The sequence below is a fragment of the Arctopsyche grandis genome, chromosome 5 (genome assembly GCF_051622035.1).
Source record: "Arctopsyche grandis isolate Sample6627 chromosome 5, ASM5162203v2, whole genome shotgun sequence".
Lineage (NCBI taxonomy): Eukaryota > Metazoa > Arthropoda > Insecta > Trichoptera > Hydropsychidae > Arctopsyche > Arctopsyche grandis.
The window spans coordinates 16,698,960-16,722,134 of NC_135359.1; the positions used below are offsets into that span (position 1 = coordinate 16,698,960).

The 23,175-nt window shown below is 33.9% G+C and overlaps 1 protein-coding gene across 3 annotated transcripts in view; it reads left to right on the top strand.

Annotated features, from left to right (window-relative positions):
- LOC143912252 (uncharacterized) overlaps nt 1–23,175 on the top strand; it is a 210,007-nt gene that overhangs the window by 54,479 nt on the left and 132,353 nt on the right. The window contains exons 3-4 of one of the 3 annotated variants that reach the window (XR_013260620.1): nt 13,052–13,591; nt 14,326–15,015. The exons of 1 other annotated variant lie outside the window; for it this stretch is intronic. The gene's annotated coding sequence lies outside the window, so the exon portion shown is untranslated. Of the gene's footprint in view, nt 1–13,051; nt 13,592–14,325; nt 15,016–23,175 lie in introns of those variants that run through there. One more of the 3 variants, XM_077431527.1, reaches the window with a different exon arrangement.

The window sequence follows — 23,175 nt, forward strand, 5'->3', positions numbered from 1 at the left end:
ATATATTATATACTAGTTGTTTTACCCGGTTTCGCTCAGTATTTGTAATATAAACAGCTTAAACATGGCGAATCTAACAGTAAATATTCATTTCTTTTTTTATTAAATTTATTTGAATCGAAAAATAAATTGAATCGTCGTCATAGAAACTTTGTTTTGGTTTTCGAAGTTCCCAATCAAAGATACTTACTTATACATGCATTACAAGTCTCTTTCGAAATTATATATTAGATTAACCCCTATTATAGGTGCCACTAAAGGTTGCCAAAGGCAACACCTACGGTAAAACTTTTGAACATCAGTACCAAATATCATCATTAGATATAATGATTATACACAAGATGTGAGTTGAAAGCACTGTGCGACAGCCCCTGCCGCTCGACACTTCCACTTGCAGAAGTCTCTATAGCAACTCCGTCATATATACATACATATATGTATGTAGATGTTCCCAATTCATATTTAGATCAAAACTAAATAGTTGATTGCAATACGCCTCAATATCGCTGCTGCTTCACTCAATTCAACCGAAATTACATACATCGTCATCGTCATCACCCAGTCTCGTAAATATTCTATCGATGACACCCAAACTATGTACAATCTACAGCCCTTCTTACAAAAAAGTTTAGATTATTGATGCGAATTAACAATTGCGAAACACTAAATATTTTATTCAATCTATTGAATATAACCTTTCACTATCATTTGTTTAATACGATACTGTATATAATTGTTTAAAACTAAAAATGTTTAAAATTATTTTTTATACGAAAAAGAATGACAATGCCAAATCGTGTTTCTGAGTGAATTTTTTCACAATTTTCGGAGACATAAATCAAAATTCAATCAATCATAATTCAATATGTCCGATTTTGCTCGCAAATTAAGCAAACTGTTTTAAAATAAAATATTACGACACATTTTGTGAAACACCGAATATTTTTAAATTTCGTTCGAATAACGGACGATCAAAACTTCGACTTGTTATCTCTTTCATAAATTTTCTTAGTTTATTAAATTTTTGGCTAATAATACATTTTCAATATTTCTTCATCTATTTCCCATATAATTAAAATTTATTCAATAGTACGTATACACATAGGTACATGTAGTTCTTCCAAGGCCAATGAATCTTTAAAAATAGTTAAACAATTATATATATATATATATATATATATATATATATATATATATATATATATATATATATACATTTGTATATCTATTGTATCATATATCCTTTCTAATTGATAGTAAAAATATGCAATTCATAGTCAAAAGGTTAAACTCTCGTGCACAATTTCCAAAGTTTGTGCCAGATACAACTGTTGCAAAGTTGCATTTACGATCAAATTCCGGATAATTCGTGCTGTAAATTTCATAATACAATCATAATTAATTGGTCGTGACACCTCGTGAAACTTAATACTAAAGGAACTCGGCTCGAAATTGATCCGCGCAGACCTTATCGGTGTATTTACATATAATATGTAAGTATACGTACGCCTATTCAATATTCATTCAAAATGAATATATGTATATTAATTGTGTTACTTTATATGCATTTATTTACGACATGCAATTAACTAATGCATATTCAAAATATGAATGTACATTTATTTTATCAAAAAGTTTGTCAAAGCAAACCTCATTTTTAGATTTTTACTTGAAATAAATGCACCCACTCAAATTGAGCGTTGAAAATTCGTGTTAGAAAGGGTCGCTGTATTTACATACTTTTTCGTAGGTACGTACTTTAACCCTTTGCGTGCGACTCTATCGAACTCGCGTTAATGGTGCGCGCACACTCGTTTAGCCCGCGGCATAAATTGCATTCAAGCACTGGGGTACCCCTTCTCTGCACTCAAGCCGCAGGAAGCACTAGAATGCATCCAGCGTTTGTACAAGTTTCGATTAATTAACGTTCGTTATAAAATATCTCTTTGTTGAGAGATTATACTTGCAAGGTCGACGAGGCGATATAGATTACCGTAAACGCGTCGATTAATCACTCTCGGTTGACTGGAATAATATGATAAATTATTGCTTGCTCGGTGCATCAAAAGCCACGGAATGCGTCGCTGCATTTAGTCGGCAATTTGTAATACGACGTAAATGACGTATACTTGAAGTCGTGTGTTCGTTTCTGAGAAAATGCATTGACAATGTATGCACCGTGTCTTTGTGTCGATGTGTATGCATGCAATAAATATCCAATGTGCAGTAAATTTTTACTAAAGAGTAATAGTTACGTGGACAAGATTTATCCACTTTACAAATTTGCAATATATCAGGGATGTGCTGTTATGTTTTTTAAATTTCGATTTTACAAAATGAAATATTTTGAGTATATTCTACCGGTGCTCCTTTTCTTTGTTACTCGATGAGGTGATTATTATTACGTTACTCGATTTGTTTATTATTATATAACAGATCATTCATATGTATGTATGTTAGTAAATCTGATTTAATGTTCTTTACATAGTTAGGTTTTTGAGTTTAGTTAGGTTATGCTTTTAGTTTTGAGTTTACTGCATACATTTTCAATATAACATTACAATTTTTAAAAGCATTATATTTCATAATTACATATAATTTTTAAAAATCGGTTTTAATTTCGGACCACTAATCACGACGATTTGATTTGAGATATATGTATAATATCAGATTCAATCGTAGATAACGGTCGTACAGTTAACCGAATTATCCCATCAATGGATATAATGGGATAATTCTGATCGGATCATTCAGTAGCTTTACGAGCAGGCTTGAGCGCTAACGATCATCATTGTGTTGATGTATTTATTAAATTAAAAATAATTTATTTAAAAAAAATCTGTTTCAAGTCTGATAACACTGAGCAACAAAAAAATTACTGAAGCGGAGACTAATCATTATTTACTAAGTTTAACCCACTGTATTCAAATATTACAATGATTTTTGTTGGTTTCCTCTCGTTTATTAAATATGAACGTTTAAAAAAATGTGCAAGATTTTAAATTTTACACTCTTTAACACGAAATCTAGTATTACTGTGTCAAAAATGAGTATTTGAATCAATAGTAGGATGTTTTTTCTATAGATTGTGGTATTTTATTGCTTTAAAACACTTAATTTTTAATATCAAACATATAATTTTTATTACACATTTTTTTCTCAAGCTATTTATTAGGTATTCATTGGGCCAGTTTTCACTGCGTTAACTTGGTTTCAAGGAATCTCTTTTTTTTTTATCTAAGCGTACTAATTCGAGCGTTAAATGACAAATCAGAATCATCAAAATTTGATTCAAAATGATGATTTAAATTATGATGTTTCTGAAAATAAATTTCTTCAATTTTTTAAAATTTAATTTCACAACTGTTTGAAATAGTACTAAAATCCACGATTTCTATCGATCAGTTCAATAGGTTGGAATCTAACCAATTTAATTCAAGTATTTTAATGATACATAAAAAAGCTATTCAAACAATAAGAATCGAGGCTTAGTGTTTGCCTACTGCAAAAGAAAGAAATACATATGTATAAGTAAAAAATTACAAGTATATTTATTTTTAAATATTTCTCAAAAATTCACAGAAGTAAGGTGTGCTGCATTTTGTACATACCAGAAATAGTTCAAGAAAAGGCTTTACTTTTACATGTGAAAACAAATCATTCGGCAAAGATGGATGTTCTATTTTAGTAGTAATGCTATTCATGTATTCTTGAACGGTTTTAGAAGCACGTCTGGGGAAAAATTGGCCCTGACCAGGCAAGCGCTGGGTAAAATCGCACTATACCTTTTTCCACCACCGCAACCTCCCCCTGCAACTTCCCCGTTTCATCCCCCGTCGCAGTTACAGCCCGCGGAGGTTAATTTCCCCTTCGAGCCCTTCAACCTGCGACTTGTTTTACATGCGAACGGCATTACTAGTTTTACAACAACCCCCTTTTCCTCCCACCCTTCTCATCGGCATCACTCACCGCCCGTGCAGAGCGTTGGTACTTCTTCCGTACTTTAGGGCTAAATTCCTCTGGGACACGATGTACGTGCGAACGACTCGAAAGTTCGAATCACCGGCTGAAACGGTCGACTATTAAAACGAGATCGCTTCTTAGAAATTGCATTCGGAAATAAAAACGTTGCATTATATACTTAATTCATCCCAGTCACTATAATATTGTGTCTACGTACATATGTACATACTATTCACCAAGTATCGACGAGAAATTTCATCATAGGAAATATATTTTAATCTATTATCTGTGTGACAATGTCACACTTATAATTTTATATATACATACATGCATATGTATGTACTTACTTAGTATGAAAACGATTCTGAGAACTAATCAGATAAGTTGAAATATTATATGCTGTACATATTTTCTTGTTAAATTCAAGGCTATTTCGTTACACAAAGTTCTTGAATTTTATTTCAAGTATTTATTTCGCTTTTGCGCACCAATCTAAAGAACGGGTTTAACCCCTTTGCGCGCAACGGCTCTCACGTTCCAAAGCGGGCGGCTCTGGAAAACTTTAATCCGGAACAAGTTTTCCGGAGAAAACGTTATCTATCCCTGGGGAGGGACGCCCAGCATTCGTAATGTATCAACGCATTAGTGTATCAAAACCGGCGGTCGCGCGAGATGGAGAGATTACCCCATGCAATGCCAATACGATGCCAGGGAGGTTTAGGGTCATTGGGAGGCTTCAACCCACTCAAAAAACACACACGCATATATTTTAAATATATTTATGTAAATTTTCATCCGTAGTGCATTATAAATACTGCCACGCGTACGTATGTACGTATTCGTATCACCATCAATCGAACAAACCTTAAACGGAACCGGAAATCGATTATCCTACGCTACCGCACATTCACCCTCCGCACCGCACGCCTCGTTACACCTCTCCCGTCTAATTTTGTGCCAAATTAAAATAAAATTTATTGGTAGAAAAAAATGGAGTCCTACAAAAAAATATGGCCGCAAAAGTAGAGAATCTGTGCATCGTGTTGTTATTTTTTTCTGCAACGCTCCCTTCCCGGTCGGTGCATTTCATTTTAATTTCACGCCCGATTCATTCGTCGAGTATCAGATGGTCGAAAAAATCCCTAGGGTAGTGGATTTGGACCAACGCGACCGGTTGAGAGGATTATCGGGATAAAATACGCGCAAAAGTTGAGTAAAAACCGACGTTGGATAAAGGCGGTCTCCTATTGAACTTTTACTACAAAAAAATACAGTGAAATGCATGAGTGAATAGTTTTCATTTAAATTAGCTTTAAATATGATGGTATTAACTCACGTGAGGTTCGAACTCACAAGAAAATCAACTTGAAAAAAACGAATTTTAATTAGAAAAATCGCACTGTTGAGGTTAGGCTCTGATCGTCAAATTTCATTACAAAATTAAAAAAATGAATTTCCATACTAAGAATTTCAACTGTAAAATATTAAAGAAAATTTAATCTCATTTTTAAATACATAATTGCAATTTAAATTCTTATGTATCCAAAATTTAATTAATTAATACTCGATATTAAGTAAACTTAAAATAAAAACTTTGTTTTGCTATTTTATACATATATGCATGTACATATCTGTTACAGTTGTAGTTTTTTTCTTCCAGTTGAAATATATACATGGCAAATTACATTTCAACTGGACAAAATATATTAGTTAAATGTAAAGGTTAGGTTTTCGTGAAAACGTCACTCGATTAGTAAATTGAGTTAGAAAGTCACGTTTTGAACACATTCTTAGAGCTATCATAATACGGTATTCATTACTTTTATAATACCTAGCGAATATTAACGCATTATTGAATTCTAAAGCATTCGTAAAGAAATCAGAACGTCAAAGCTCAACTGTTATATTATTATTGGCGCACATTGTTGAAAGTGTATTTGCGTTTGTAGACATATAATTTACTAGTTGAATCGTATTTGAATACGAGTGACCTAAAACTCCAGTTAGAATATATTACAACCATAGAAGTAGAATGCATAGAATCGCTCTCAGCCTCCAAAAATGTTGCTACAAAAACTCTGCGCGGCAGAGTTTGTTCATTGTTTGCTAAACTTCGACTCTCTCTCTCTCTCTTGTCTCTCTTCTGACTTTCCGTCTCTCTCTTCGATGGCTCGCTTTTAGACGATACTTTTGTTAACAATGACCATTCTATGCATTCTACTTCTATGATTACAACTGAAAATACACTTCGACTTTATATACATATATCGTATTTATCTAAAATGCTTACGTTTTCAATCTTTGTGTACTACGTTGAAGTTGTAACACTTTTGCTTATCGTATCCGCGACCGACTTAACACATTTGCATCACAACGACAGTACATTTTCTTTGGTATTATTTTTAGTGCTTGTGTAAAACGTTCGTTGCATAAACATGATACGTTCTCTGCACATATGTACATACAAATCAGCAACTCAAACGCGAAATCGCGTTTTGTATCTGATCGTTGGATCCGTGTCAAAGTTTTACTGCGACCGTGACCTTCCTGTCATACAAAATACACGTACCCAAGTTGCATGGAGCAATCTCGATTTTACATCGTCGTAAAAATCACGAAGCAATATCTTCTCATGTGACACGGTTTCGTATTACGAACAAGATATATTTCACTTTAAGAAAAGTGTAACAACCTTAATTGGTTTTGAAAAACGCCAGACCTTATTTATTCGCATGCTTTGTTTTGGTTTACTGCAGATACTTCCTCTTAGCTATCTTATGTTATGACTTGTTGAATTGTTCATTCAAGTGAATCTTGTAATATAAACTCACCGAAGAGATCCAAGACCGGTTTGTTACCGAAAGCTTTTTGTGTCAAAATATGAATAAATAAGATAATCGAGTCTGTCAGTAGAAAAAATGTATATTACAGTATAAATATTAAAGTTCAATTAAATGTTTTTTATTGGATTGAAAGTGACGTATTATACATATGTGTTTGCTTGACGTTAATCTGTTACTAACTGCAACCGGTTTTCTGAATAATTCTACATACATTTGTATTGCATTCATTCTACATTTTCTTACTGCAATTTAATGATAATATATTCTGAGCATTTTTAGAATTGAATTTAAATTCAAGTAATTTCCTTATTGTTGTGTCGTGAATAATAATTATAATTATGTGGAAGGCTTGATTATGTGAAACGCTGTTCTTTTGCTTTTCTTAGAGGTCGTGTTGAGCAATTGTACAATTCCGAAGAGATAACTTTATAATTTTGTAATGTTCATTTTAGTCCGGAGATTTATTACAATTCAAAGTATTCGTCTTCGTTTTAATTAATCAAAAATCAACGTAGAATCCCCGTTAATCCAAACTCAGTGGAACTTTCCATTGAATATTTAGCGGGTTTCGAGTATTCATATTTTATTTTTATTTCATTTTTTTCGACAGTGGCGGCGTGGGTTTTTAACACATTTAGCTCCGTTAAAACTTTGTGCTGCCAGTGCCGGATCCGGCGACGGGCGCGTGGGACGCATTTAAATTTATAATTAAATCTTGACTCGTTATCATTGTAATTTTACCTGTTCGACGACGGCTACCGTATTATAGTTCCTTTTGTTATTCTATTCATCCACAAGTGGGAATAAGAGACTAGATATTCTTAATATTGTATTCTTAGATAATTTTGAATTTACTAGCATAGTTATGTATATAAATTATTGTAGTTGAAGAAAATGTAATTCGATCAAATCTCAAAGGTGTCCGTAATTGGACTAGACCGTAATTAATGCATAACACGCTATTGGATAGCCCTAGAAAGTATTAGGTTTCGACTACCCGTCTTACTGTTTTTGCTACACCATTAAACAGAATCCTTGGTGTGGAAGGGATCAAAAATCCCTGTCCTTCGTCACGACGAAAGGTCATTTAATATTTGACGGAATATTGTGTAGGTATCCAGAAATTTGAGAACGATTGAAAAAAGCATAACATCACACATATTTGTTGTCAGGCAACTTGAAACAACACCCTATGAATCTTATATCAAATTTGTAATAAATTAACAATAAATTTCGCACATTTTAATACGAACCACTATATTAATTTTTCTATTAAAAAAATGGGTTAGCAAATAACGAATACACCTAATCAAAATTTCTTAGGAAATATGTCATATTTTGCCTAAGGAACTAGAAATTTAGTTTCGTGCGACGTCGGTTATATGCATATTCTAGTTTTAATATAATGGATAGATAGCAACAGTGCAACGACGGCTAATTTACAAAGTTTCAGGGGTTGCGTTGAAAAATGCATTGTGGCACTCGCATTCGTCACGCACCTACATAAATACATAGGTGCATTATGCATTCGCGACGGAAACGTGGCTTTTTAGACCGGGAGAGTGCGAGGGGGATCCCCGCAGTGCATTAGCGGCTCAAAGTCGGGGTTTGCAGATGGCAAAGTTTGAAAATTTTCAAAACAAACAGCGAGGCAACACCCACGGGGACAGGATTTACAAAATCAGTGGAGCGTTCCCGGCTTTTGCGGTCCTGTTCTCGGCGAGGAGGTGAGGATTATGCCTGGAAAGCGGTCTCGCAGGTGAGGCCGAATTAGTTCTGGCCACGGGATTTTTGCACAATGGACTTATCTGAGAATAGACAGTGTAACAAAAAGCGAGAGTTCGTCCCTGGCGAACATTGAAAATTCCATCCATGGTTTAATGGACACCCAGCACTACGCAAAACTAACGAACAAGCTTTCAGTATGTATTTCCGACAATTCGCACATACTAGCCGTGATGGAACAATGCAGTACCCACATACAAATACACATTTTCCAATTTCAAAAATGGCTTGAATAATCAATCATATGCTTATGAAGTTTCCAGTTATATTTCAAAGTAATAGTTTAGACCTCCACTCCAAATAGGACTCCAAAACTACATATGTTCATATATAATACGGATACTTTGATCGTTGAAATCACTGGTACATCTCAAAAAATAAAGTATTGTATCATAAATGAGGGGAATGAAATGATTTACAAAACTCCCATACATTTTCAAAGTTTTGACTATCCATCTTCCTTGCGGTCTTCTTTTCACCCTTTAACATTCTCTTGGGTACCATTCTAGCACTTCTTTTGTGCACTTTTCTTCCATTCTTCTAGCTACATTCTTCACTTTCTCCACTACATCCACTACCCTCGTCATACTTCTCACCAACGTATTCCGCTTCCTATCTCTACTCGTTATGCCGATCATGCAGCTTTCCATACTTCTTTAAGTACATTGAACTTTATATAGAATCTTGGCGTTCAATGTCCAAGTTTTACATCCAAACGTCATCACTGGCAAATCACATTGATCGAAGATATTTTTCTTCGGGCAAAGTGACATTTTTAATTTTAAAACGACGTTCATTCGCCTAAATTATTTCATACGTCTCTTTATTTCTTCTTCTTTACTAAATATTTACATACAAATAGGTCGAATAACTGTGAAACACGGATAATTAAGTTTGAAAAGTCGACTAAAGTGATTAAAAATCGCTTGAAATTGTATATATGTATACATTTTCCAATATTACTATAACAAAGTGTGTATGCGTAATAAAACAGAAATTAAATTAAGAACTCGAAAGATTTAAAAAAATGTTTGTTATACAATCATGACCGATCTCAACACTATTACATTACTTCATCGTCGAGTCATACGCGTTTATATTGTGTATAAAATTGTCATGCTATATTAGATAGGATTGATAGGCAAAATAAACAGGGCTTTTGAGATTTACCGTGAATTAAACAAATAAACATTGACACCGCATACCAAACACTAAATAAACATTCACCAGTTTGGTTGGATTTCGATCCGTGACTCTGTGGCTCACGAACCCATTGCTCTATCGACTTGATGAATGCGCACGATAAACACCAGCACCCAGAGTGGCAACAAAGGGAATGTTTACATGAATAATTCGTAGTGTTGAAAATAAAAATAAAAAACATGGTCTGTATAATTCAATTGATCGGTTACGAGGCGCCGATTAATGGTAGGATATACGTTTTGTCGGCGCATCGGTGCAACATGCATCATTGTCACTTAACCAGTGCACACGTTTATTTATTGTAATCGACGTTCAGGTATTCCCACACCACTATGAATGCACTCAAACTTCGTTAACCCGCCAGCAACTTGTTGTAAACTGAAATTTCATTGTTACTTGAATATATACCGTTGAATATATAATTGGACCGGTTGCCATTGCGATGATTGTTCTTTTGATTCACCTGCACTCGAACTGGCGACTTATTTGAAACTAAAATTATTATAGCTGCTATTTAACTGTGGGATTTATAATTGAACTAGTTTCGCTTGTCATGTCTGGTATTTTGATTCATCCTGCGACTTTCTCCTCTTAATTAAATTCGCCAAATTAAAGTTTATACCGAAATTGGTGCACTTCCATTCAAATAATACATTATTCAATACTTCACGTTGTGTGAAATTAAATTCTGTCCATGCGTACGTATTTCAGTATATGTATGTATGTATAAGATATTCGGTGTGGTTGTGAGTGGGTTGAATGGATTTTTCAATGGATTCCTATTAGGTACATTTAATCCGAGCCATATATATTCAATCTCTAGTCGTCGTACCGTTAAATTCATTTTTCAACTGTAATAAATTTCAATACCAGAAACTCCTAGTAACGCGTCGCATTTTCTCTCACGTAGAAAAGGAGCCTCGATCGTAGATATTAGTTACGTCTCAATTTATTTATTTTAACGTTGTACCCGATGGTACTTAATCAAATTCGAATGGGAAAAAAATCCGACCACTTTTTTATTTGTATTTATATGTAATTTTATTTTATTCTGTTACTTCCTTTCTCTCTAAAACTCCGACGGCCATTACCGAAATTGAATTTATACGTTTTCTTTCGAAATCTTTCGTGAAATATATTGCCGCGGGTACACTCGGGTTCACCGTCATCAATAATACCCCAAGTTTTTACAATCAAATGAAACATTTTTATTTTCGGTCTAATAATACACGTGTAATAAAATTACAGCAAGTATGTATGTACATCATTTTGATACTTCGAATTGACACAATGCTATCAATTGATTTTATTAAATTTATAGAGATACTTTCACAATTTAATTTATAGTCTAAGTTTCCAATTAATCCTTCTATTACCTTCGATATTCTAAACGATGACGTCAAATTATTATCTAAATAAACATAGCTAATATGTATTATATAGATAACATACTTACATATGTATTATATGATGCAGATTTTAAATATGTATATTGGAATACATGTATATTGCAACTTAATCAATTTCAGAATATGCTGGAAATAATATAATAAATAATTAATATTTATGATCTATTTCTAGACGCGTTTCATTATCATTTACGGCCATTCACCATCCACTGCCGGGTGAAGGCCTCTCCAACACGCTTCAATTCGTTTCTGTTTTGCGCAACGCTCATCCATCTCAGCTCACTTATTTTCCTAATATCATCTACCTACATATGTATCTTCCTTACGATAGTCGTCTAACCCGTTTACATTCTCTCGAGTACCATTCTAGCACTTCTTTCGTCATTGCCATTTCAATATATTCACTCTCTCCACTATATCCACTACCCTTATCATACTTCTCATCAACGTATTTCGCTCCCTATTTCTCCTAGTTATGCCAAGCATACAGCGATTCATACTTCTTCGAGTGAATTGGACTTTGTGTAGCATCTGGGCGTTCAATATCTAAGTTTCACATCCTTACATAATCGCTGGCAAAGCACATTGTGAAGATCTTATCCTTCAGACAAAGTGGCATTTTTTATTTAAAGGCGGTGTTCATTCGGTCAAATGCACTCGGTCCTAATTTCATACGTCTATCAAATTTTAAATACCTAACCAAGCTTTTGAGGAACTATTAATCGCCTCTAGCCACACCCTTCCCTCTAACAATCTAGTGAAAAAAAAAAGCTGTTTTCTGTCGGAAAAAAAATAAATTGGCAATCATATTCGCATTAATCACCAGCGAAAATTTTCACACAACTGTAATATCTTACTATGCCACTAATGGCAACAATTTATCATGTATGCAACAGGTACCAATGCACATTGACATGTGTATTAGTGACTCGATATCTTTTCTGTTCACATCCCCTAAAATAGGCCATTCATACATAATGCGGATCGAGTTTTGCGGTTTTGACTGTTTTATGTATTAAGCCTGCAGCACATTACAAATTCTATCATTCCATTTATTTATATGTTTGATACAAAAGCTTTCAGCATAAATTTTGCAGCGTATTAATTTTTCATTCAACAACCACAGTCGGAAAATATACGTAGTTATATGTAATAGCATTATAAGATTTACCTAGAATATCTTCATTTGAAATTTAATATTTCTCCAACTACTGGTTTACATATACATAAGTGTAGGTACATACAATATAATATTATTAATTCCGAAATTTGCATACGACTTGTAACTCGATCTACATATATAAACATAGTTAAACTTTATTTTGGTTTGAATTTCATTGCTGTATAGCTATGTTTGAATATGAGCAGTTAATAATTTCGTCGCTTTATGTCAAATTCAAATGCTATTTCGATTACCTTTATTTTAATGATTATGAATTTTTAACTGTACCAAATTAACGACCGACGTTAAATTTTAAAACCGAATTCGTATTTTCGTTAATTGGTATGCGTGTAAACAGTAATTACGTGAGCTAATCGGCCTTTCGGTTAATTTTGTTTGGGGATCGAGCGATTCTCACGGTCTCTTCCCATCGAACGATATTCAATTAAATTGCACTAAAAACCCTTTTTTATTACATCTATCTTTTACGTATTATCTAAAACTCGTGTCTTTTATTATTGTTTTCATGCAGCTGTATATATGTATGTATTTCCTAACTGTCAACCATGATAATTGTACATAAGCTAAAACTGTTTATACAGATACCGAATATCCAATATCACTGTATCGATCTTAATCCTTCAATCTATTTATTATTAACTAATATTGTTTTCGTTTTGTTACAGGTGAGCATTATCCGCTTAACACCGTCGCATCCGAGTGAGCGGTTATTGAAATTTCCACGCTGGAGAGCGCATATGCAAACGCTGATTCAATTTGAACCGTAAGATACACTGAATTTTGATTACCTTTAAACCCCCATAATGGAAGTCAGCCACGCTCTATCAGTCAAACCAGCTACTATTGGATAACAACCGGTTTAATCGATTACCTTTAAATAAACGCACGTGTATACTGTGCACACCGCGAATACCTACCGAAAACTGATCGCTTGGCGTTAATATAAATTGTGATACTGGCTTAATCTGACGTTGTTTTTAACCGCGTCGAGTTGCTTTTATTATTCTGTTGTTAATTTTCTTTTTATGAAACTTTAAATCTCTCTTGAGATATTTTACGTTCAATAAAATATGAAGTAGTTACTAAATTGTCGTGTGGGGATTATAGTCTCCGCGTAAAACGGTTTATAACTGAGAGTAACTGTCACACTAAATTTTATATCGCCAGTTACATATGTACGTACGTACATATACATAAACGAATTAGTTTTTTTTTTTTTTTTTTTTTTTTTTTTTTTTTTTTTTTTTTTTTTTTTTTTTTTTTTTTTTTTTTTTTTTGGTGCCATCTTATCGATTCCCGATAAATCATCACCAGCGATATCGTTGCTCTTCAGATCATGTACGGGCACTACGGAATCATCACTCCGTCCCCAAAATTGTGAATTGGGCTTCTGAATCTCTCACATTCAGAACACCAATTCGTGAGGCTTTTTTCGCTTTAAACGCCTCTGCTGGTGAGTTGTGTCCAATAGCTGCAACGCTTCTATGTTAGGGTGACGGTGCAGTCTCAACTCGTGCCTCCCAGCGCATTCTCGGATGACTTCTTTTACTTTTTTGATTTTAAGGTCCTTGTGGATCTCTTCATTTGTGACGAAGCGATATGCATCGGTGATAATCCTCAAAAACTGGTTTTGACATCTTTGCATTTTTTCGATATTGGATGGCTTACTGCATCCCCACAGTTGTATGCCATATGTCCATATTGGCTTCACGATTGCCTGGTATATCAGTTTTTTGCATTGTAGGTCTAATTTGGAGTGTCTTCCTATTAGCCAATGCATTTCTCTTTGTTTAATTCGAATCTGTTCTATTTTTTTTTTAATGTGATGCCTCCACGTAAGCCTTGAGTCAAGATGCAGTCCTAAATATTTAGCTGACAAACCTTGTGGAACTTGGATTCCGTTTATGAAAGTCTGAGTGCTGACACTATTTCGAATTAGTTAACTTAGTGAATAGAAAATTAGTCGTAACTGCTAAATACAAATGTACCTACTTATGTTTATTATATAACGACAAAAGTTCTAATAACATGTTTCATAAGGACATGCATGTATACTTATATGTATGTAGATATTATAAATATGTACATATATTCAATTCAAAAACTAATCATCGTTATCATGTTATAACATACTATAATCATTTCATTGTATGTGCTTAGAACCACACATTAGCATTAGATGTACATATGTGCGAAAATAGTAGCTAGATACTACATTTGAATAATTATTTATGTAAGTTTAGGGTAAAATGTAATCAAATACATAGTAAATATCAGTGTAAGTAATTTAAAATAGTAAATATATATTTTTTCACACGATTTGAAAAAGAAGTTTCATTACAAAGAAGAAGAGTTGTACATACGTACATATGTAGATCATATTGGTGCATCGATTTAATAAACCTTATTTGTGTTCGAAATGAAAAATAATTCTATAAGTTGAATAAGTCTAGCCTGGGCAGTTGTTACATTAACTAGGGCTGTGGAGTCGCTTCAATAAGTACTGACTCCGACTCCAACTTGAATGATTTTAGTAAGATCGACTTCTCTTGCCAATGTATAAATTTGTTGGTACTAAAACGATTTTCAAAATATAAAGTATGAATTTCATAATTAAACAAATTAATTGAATAAAAAAGGAGGAGAAGTGGGAAACAATCGATTTTGGCCACAGTACATCAAAATACGTTCAACGATTTTATTTATAATGTAATTTAAATTTACGATTTTTATAAAGAAATGATTAAATTTCATTTTATTAATGGATTTACTTGAATAAAATTGGAGACTAGTTGAGGAATGCCGTAATACTATTAATTAAAGAAAATGGTAAAAAAGGAGTCGGAGTCGGTTGACTTTTTACGACTCCGACTCCACAGCCCTGGTACTAACGAATACATACATACATACATACATGCTTTGTATATACTCCAAAAGCATACTATTTCTAACGTTTAGCGCATTTATGTATTATATATGTACAGAAGTAGATAATTCGTCTAAAATACGTGTGTGGTTATGATTCTCATCTCTAGAATTGTAGGGTTTTTTTTTTAAAGGTTTTTTACTCGATATCATCTTATCTGGATGTGTGACTGCGCATGTAGTGACATTACCTCCACATTTTTTAAATTGTTCCCCAGGGACTGTAGTAATTGTTTACCAGATTCCTCGATTACGACTGGTAAGTGGTAACCATCGTCCGTTAATTATTAACCTCGTGTTAGGGGCTTGTTGGCTTTACCGGTAACACGGACAATCCACCGCCGGACACAGCACGTAATTGTACAATGAACTGCCTCGAACGTCACGAAACACTGATTTCAGTTAGTGCAGTTCAACCCTGAATTGCAATTACTATAACATCAATGAACTTTTTCACTTTATATAATATCTTGGAATCTTAAGAGTTGTATGAAATATTGTACGTTTACAATTTTCAGAGATACATACATTTCGTTTTGTATGATAATTTATTGTTCGGCATATAAATGGGAAGATTGAAATACGTAATATTGAAGAAGATTCACGCTTCGTATAACACGAGCAAAAGTTCCACGGAAAATTTTCAATAAAGCCAAACAAAATAATCATTGATCTGAATACTGATCGTATTTATGAACTACTTCAGCTTGTTTACACACTTTTTTTGCAATATATCCGTATAATAAATTGAACTACTTTTCATTACTGTTGTTGTGATTTATTTTATGTACATAAATATATTTTATTATAAATTTAAGATAAATAATTCTGTAATAATTATTACATCAACTTCAGCGGTGATAAAACAACATTTCAAAAATGTTATATTATATTCGACTTTATAAAATAATTAATCTGAAAGTAAAATATTAAGTGGGGGAGGGAGGAAAACTCTATAATAATATTTTTGGTGGATTTCTCGATCAAAAAGTACTTGAAATACATTTTTATGTGCGTTCATTACGCCGTATCATCTTCCAAGATTGCTTTTTTAGCGGTCGCAAGGCGAAACCTCCATTACATATTCAAGGCGTAAAAGTGGAATTACGAAATAATACCACATTTAAATTTGATATCGTTAACTCGGGGGACAGAGACGGCTAAATATCTGCATTATTTTTTTGAAGACAGAACGAGATGCACGTGGGTGGGTACATCATCTCAGAGAAAAAAACCTTTGGCCTCGGAGTGAAACCATTTTTAAATAAAACGACAATACGTCAAGCGTGCTAAAAGTTTAGAGTGCACTTTACATTAGATATTCTGGAGTGTTTCTAATTTTGTTAACGAGCTTAAAAGCTATAGTACCGAAAGCACACAAACTCTCGCTATCCCGAAACGGTGTTGTTACACGCTAAGTCAAATCCACATTATGTAGTTGTCTTAATTTGAACATGTCCATCTGAGAACTCTCTTGGATGCTTTGTTGTTTTATTTTTGAACCTGTTGGATTTCGTGAATATCTATCTGCTTTTAGTATATGTGCACACTTCCGCTTCTCCAATAAGTCCAATCTTCTAAATCGGCATCTATTCGATCTTCAGTATACAAGTAGGACCAGGTCACCGCAAAAAGCGGGTCCCTCAGCCATTCAACAGTTGCACAAAGGACTCGCGATGCATTCACACATTGTGCACCGAACGAAAAAGACCTTGCCCTTTATAACGATCGCCGAAATATAACAGAGAAAGATATGGCAAAAACAGTCAAGCAAAGGAAGACGTCTTTGTATTTTGATTCGCCATACAATTCGGCGAAATGAACTACCGAAAAAAAACAACATTGAAATCAATAGAGAAGGCAGGAAGTACATGGTCGACTGCGATATAAATAGAGGTATACGTATTACACAATCGTATGTATGTATGTATTACACAGTCGGAATATTGTTTGACCGGATTTGTTCCCGTTCACGTTTACGGTACGTTTGATTCTCGTTAAATCGAAAATAATACACATAAAACGAAAGTCGTATTTCTTTATGTTAGTCGACAGATATCAAAAATAAGCTGTTGAGAAGCGTTTATTGGTAGTCGTTACGGGGTTGTGCACAACAACTAATAAATTTTATTGCAAGATGCTCAATAATAACGGTCACGTTCAATTCATAAGAACACGCACAAAATATTTATACACAAATAATACAAGTTTACTGGTTTACGGGTCGAGTTTAGCAATTGCATTGTGCATGTTAGCTTGCTCTCGCGAGTGTGTTCTCTCATTCTTGCTCTCAAGAATGTGTTCTCTGGGGTCATAGCCGATTTTTCACGCGATGTCATCGGTTTCACAGTTGACCGGTTCAACCGTTTTACTTGACCAGTATTTGTAAATAGATGGTGTTAAAGTGCGTGTGATGATGCAAAACGACCGGTTGGCTACCACTGGCCCTTCCGCTAACATAATTCACGGGCAGTCTTTGTGGTAGACTCATTTGCACAAAATTATGGCGCAAACCTCTTTCGAACCGAAGCCTACATTGCCAGGACAGAGGCTCTCAACTCAAAAAACCGATACTAAAAAAATATCCCTTTTTTTTCATCATCATTTACGAACATGCATTATTCACCGTGAAATGAAAGCTCTTTCATTTTTTTTCCTGCTCTTGACAACACGCATCTGTCTGACCGCACACATTATTTTGTGACCTACCAAGCTTGACCTCATTGTGACCTACATACTTTGCTAATTTGTAATCTTCCAGTCACATATTCTTCCCATTGCCATTTTGTCAGCTACCCTTGTCGTGATTATCTTCATTGTTCATATATTTTATAACTGAAACTTTTAGTTAATTTTAACATATGTATAATTGATATATTTAGGTTATATAAATATATATGTAAATGGAGGCGAGGATTTTAAACAGGATCCAATTTGAACTGGAATTTTATTCAATTTAAATCTGGATTGTATTGCAAGCATATGACGTTCTGTATTTCACCGAGTGAGCTGAATCTTATATTGCATTTTAGCATCCAGTCTTTTCAAGTTTCGCGTTCATTCATATGTACTTCATTGCAACATTCGTCGACGATGATATAGCGGTATATTTAACAACAGTTTAAATCAATATGTATAACAGAGGCGTGCTGTGACTTTTAGAACAGGAGAATAGGTATGGACAAAAATTATTTTTAATTTTTGAATTACATACAATAATCTGTATTGAAATGATGAGTATAATTTTTCATTTTTACATACCTCCTTTACGTTTCACTTACGATTACAATTCAGGAAAAAGTTTACCTCTTATCCGATCGTTTTCATACTTTGCCATATTACTCATTTTGGTCATCAATATAAGTAAATGGATCCTCCGCCATTACGATGGTGCAAAAATATCGTGTAAGACGCGTTTGATATCTGCCTGGCGAGATAGTCGGTGACGTTTATCCATCGTTTGCTTATTAGTTTTAAACATAGATGGCGGTAGTAAAATAAAATTATTGTTTTTATTCAAAATAATAATTTTATATACAAATTATTATGCTAACAGAAATATCCTAAGTAGCCTACCTTTCTTAATAACATATTTTTGTCTTCAAAACTTAATATTCTGAATGGTGTGTCGAACAATCGATTCAGAATGCAACATTCCAAAGGCTTCGTTTTTTGTTTCCGCGCGCTCCGCACTGTTTTGTTCTGATGGAATCGTTTCGCGAGCCGAGTCCCTTGCCATATTTTAACTCAAAAAGTTCTGTGTAAATATGTTTTATTTTCACAAAAAAACAGATAGTTTAGAATGATGTTTGATAGACGCAAATTAAAATAATTATTTGTGAAAATTCCATAAATGCTTAAAGAGACTAGTAAATTAAAAAAATGTTTTGTCTTCTACGGCATGGCATGCCTATAGGTAACAATTCTTCCAGTTGAACTTCACTAATCCAAGTGAACAGTACCAATATGGACAACAATTTGAATTTATTGTAATTGAATTGTTGATATGTATTTTTAAATTTTAGATATAAGATTTTATTGGACTAGCGTAGTCCCTGTAGTCCAATAATAGCACGTACTGCACACAATCCGATGAAGTAATTTCGACGACGGTTCCCATTCAAGATTAAATTTTCGCTTGTAGATCATACAAAGTTCCATTTAGCAAACTGTATACGGTTTATATAACTCCGTGTGTATATAGTAATATTTTTAGTTAGCGCACTAGTTGTATGTGCGGTACGCAACGGGACGACCGCAAACGCTGAAATTGCCCCACGGTTCAGCCAATTTGAATTCGGTTTTCAAAATTAATAGAGTTTGCGGCTCGCTTGAATTATTCCGGAGCGGTTCGCCATGCAAGCCGATTGGGGGCCCCCTTTGTGCTGTTTGAATTTCAGATTTATGGACCGAAGACGCTGTGTTTGCTAGCACACGCGTTCAATTAGCAACGGTTTTTATTTGAACTTCACGCGGCAAAACGACCGGAACCAAATCTAGGTAGGCGGGGGTGGGGGTCGTTAATTAGCAGGTTTGGGTGCACAAAAAATGACCTCTTCCGGCGTGTTTGAATTCTTTTTGTGTTTGCCCTACGGTTGTGTGAAGGGGCTCGGCCCTATGAGATTAGCATAATTGGTTGGCGATACCGACAAAGTGCTTTTTTTGTGCTTTTATTCTCTCTCTCTCGTCTTTTATAAGCTCTCGTAAAAAAGTTTTTATTGTTGGTCAGCGTTTCATTTTTGTGACCCATCAACGATGAATTATTTCCACTTTTTAATTAATACTACCCCACGTGCTCTGAATTAGCATAAATTATAATTTTTACGAGTTTTCGCAGAGGTGAAACGAATTTTTTTCGCCCCTAGGGTTGGAAAGCGTTAAATTTACATGAACTGTAGAAAGATTTTATGCGACCGAACAGAAAAAAATGTGATGTTTTCGTACAAGAAGTCGAAGAAACCCGTTCAATCCTAAAATAACATTGTAGTAAATGTTTGCAAAACTAGTCGTAAACGACAAACAAACAAGACGCGAACTAACCAAAGCCTAAAAACAAATAAAACAGCTTGGCACCCTTTAGACACCTTCGATGGTATACTAAATATTTGCAACGGAATAATGACAAATATTTACTTATTTTATTCAGTATATTAAAATACAGGGGTAGTAAATAAATTGGTTATATAAAATTTTCATTTATTTCGAAATGTATAAAAATATCTTATTCTTTTCCCTACAGATTTAAATATTTGACATAATATTTAAGATTTAATAAATATTTGACAAGATATTTAAGATTTAAATATTTGACATAATATTTAAGATTTAAATATTTGACATATAATGAAATCGCGGATATTTTCGTGTTGTCGAATATAGAATTTAAATGAGATAAACTTAACATATGTAGACGTAATTAACTTTTGTATAATATTGTATATTAGGTGGAGCGAAAAATGCGAATTTTTGATTTTCACCGAACAATCTAATAGAATACTTTAGTCATATCAAGGGAGGGAGAGAATTTTTAATAAAAAATTTCATTGATTTTAAATAATGTCCTGTGCCTCCAACCAATCGATGTATCTCGACAACAATTAAAAAATAGTAACCTTTTTTCATACATATATCTCTTTTTCGAGAATAGTTTAGATTTTTTTACTGTTTTATGAAAAATAAACTCCTAATATTCACCTATTGAAATTTACTTGGGTTGATTATGATACGTTTTGACTGATTGACGAGAATTCGAAGTCCCAGTTTCGCTCGAAGGTCCCCATACAAAGCGCAATGAGTGTTTTTATAGGGGAAACGTTATTTTCAGAAAGTCGTCATTTATTTCTTGTTCTCGTGATTATTTTGAAAATAAAATTCATTATGAGCTTCCTTGATGAAGTACATCTATAGAAATCTCAAAAAAGCCTACTTTTTCGAATTGTTTGTCATGATAAATCAATTGGTTGGATGCACAGGAAATGAGATCCATCGATGAAAATCCAAAATTCACGTTTTTTGCTCCGACTTATTGTAAATGTTTGTATGTAGCAATGTATTATATTTTCATCGCAAAAATGGTTCCGATCGAACTTGCAAATTGTATCCCTTATTCAATTCAATCACAGTGCGATCGGAATAAACTGAATAAACTCGCTACAAAGCAGCATCGATTGAAAATTTAAATATTAAATCACGCGTCGACTATATTTTATTACACGTTCGCAAGTTCGTGCATATTGTATGGCCACTGACAGGGCTCGAGCTCTCTCATCGCGACGTATCTCGTAAAATTTAATTTCGCGCACCACAGTTTGACAACGCGAGCAATCTAGATCTGTGGGCCCGATAGCGAAACGGCATTTTCTGCCAGGGCTGTCCATAAAGTTGTCGATGCGTGTGGCGTGTGAGAACGGTATTAAGGGCTAACGTACAAACTAAACTGATAGATTTACGATACAATTGTGTAACCGTGGAGGCAATTACACACACACGAGCCACAATACCCACCCCCTCGATACACGACCGGCCATAAACATGATATTTCACGGGACAAGCACTAGAAGGCTTTCAATAACCCAATAAGAGTACACTACTGTTCCGAATGGAGTAATCGACTGTGTTTAGTACCAATATACGAGTGTAACATCTACATTAGGAAAATATTTTCGAGTGAATGTATGTACATATGTATGAATGTAGAAAGCAAGTAATGTATTCAATAGTCTACTTTATACAACTAGGCGATGTCTTTCCAAATTTGTCTTCATCTTGAACAGCTTTCATCCGTTGTCCTCTTTCCAACTATCTTCTGTCTATTTTTTCAACTTCCGTGCAATGGATCTTCATCATCTATCCGATTGTTTCCTTTATCAATATGTATATTAATCTAGAAACATATGAGCCGTTATATTTTAAACTAGTGGTTTTACCCGGCTTCGCTCGGTATTTGTAATATAAACAGCTTAAACATGGCTAATTTAATAGTAAACATTCATTTGTTTTTTTATTAAATTTATTTGTATCCAAAAAAAATAATATTCATCAATATCGATATCATCGCCATAGAAACATTAATTTATTTTTGATGCTCCCACCCAAACCTTATATAGTTACATAGTTACATACAAAGTCTATTTCGAAATTATATATTAGATTTGCGTAAGTGCACTTTTCTTCATTTCGAGAAATGAAGAAAATTTGTACAATATTTAAGAATACTGGTGGCCTGTAATACGTTTATTCTGTTTTTCCCGAGATTCAGTACATATCGAATAAAAATAAGTGGTAACAATTTGTGAATCGAGTCAAACATAAATAGTGTTTTTAGAACTGAAGATTGGTCTTCCACCACTTTCTAATATAACGGCTCATATATTGATTTAATCATAATCGTGCTGTTTTTTTTTCTCAGACTTGAATCATACCAGTTGAATTAATCTTTCTTTTTCTTAACAATTCTGGATCATCCATTTGCTTAATAGCCCTAGATTCCATATCCTACTAAATCTACTGATGTAGTAGCTGTGTTGCGCTTCTTTCAGCAGGCAAAATTAATTGTACAATAATTTATATTTATAATAGGAAATCATTTTTGAGGTATATATGTATGTATTTAAATAAAATTTGGGTCGATTATTCACAGTAAGCGCTATGGAATAAGAGCAAAGAGTGATTAAAAGCGGATCAGGTTAATTTTAACACGCTCTTTCCCGCTACAAAGCTAATTCCGCCAGTTGACTAATGGATCAAAGCGAATTCGTTTCGCATCCACTTAATAATTCATCGCAACGCGATAATCCCTCTGTTTTAGCGTGCTTAGGTCGCATTAACATAAAACAATATTAAAATACGATCATTATTCCTGTGC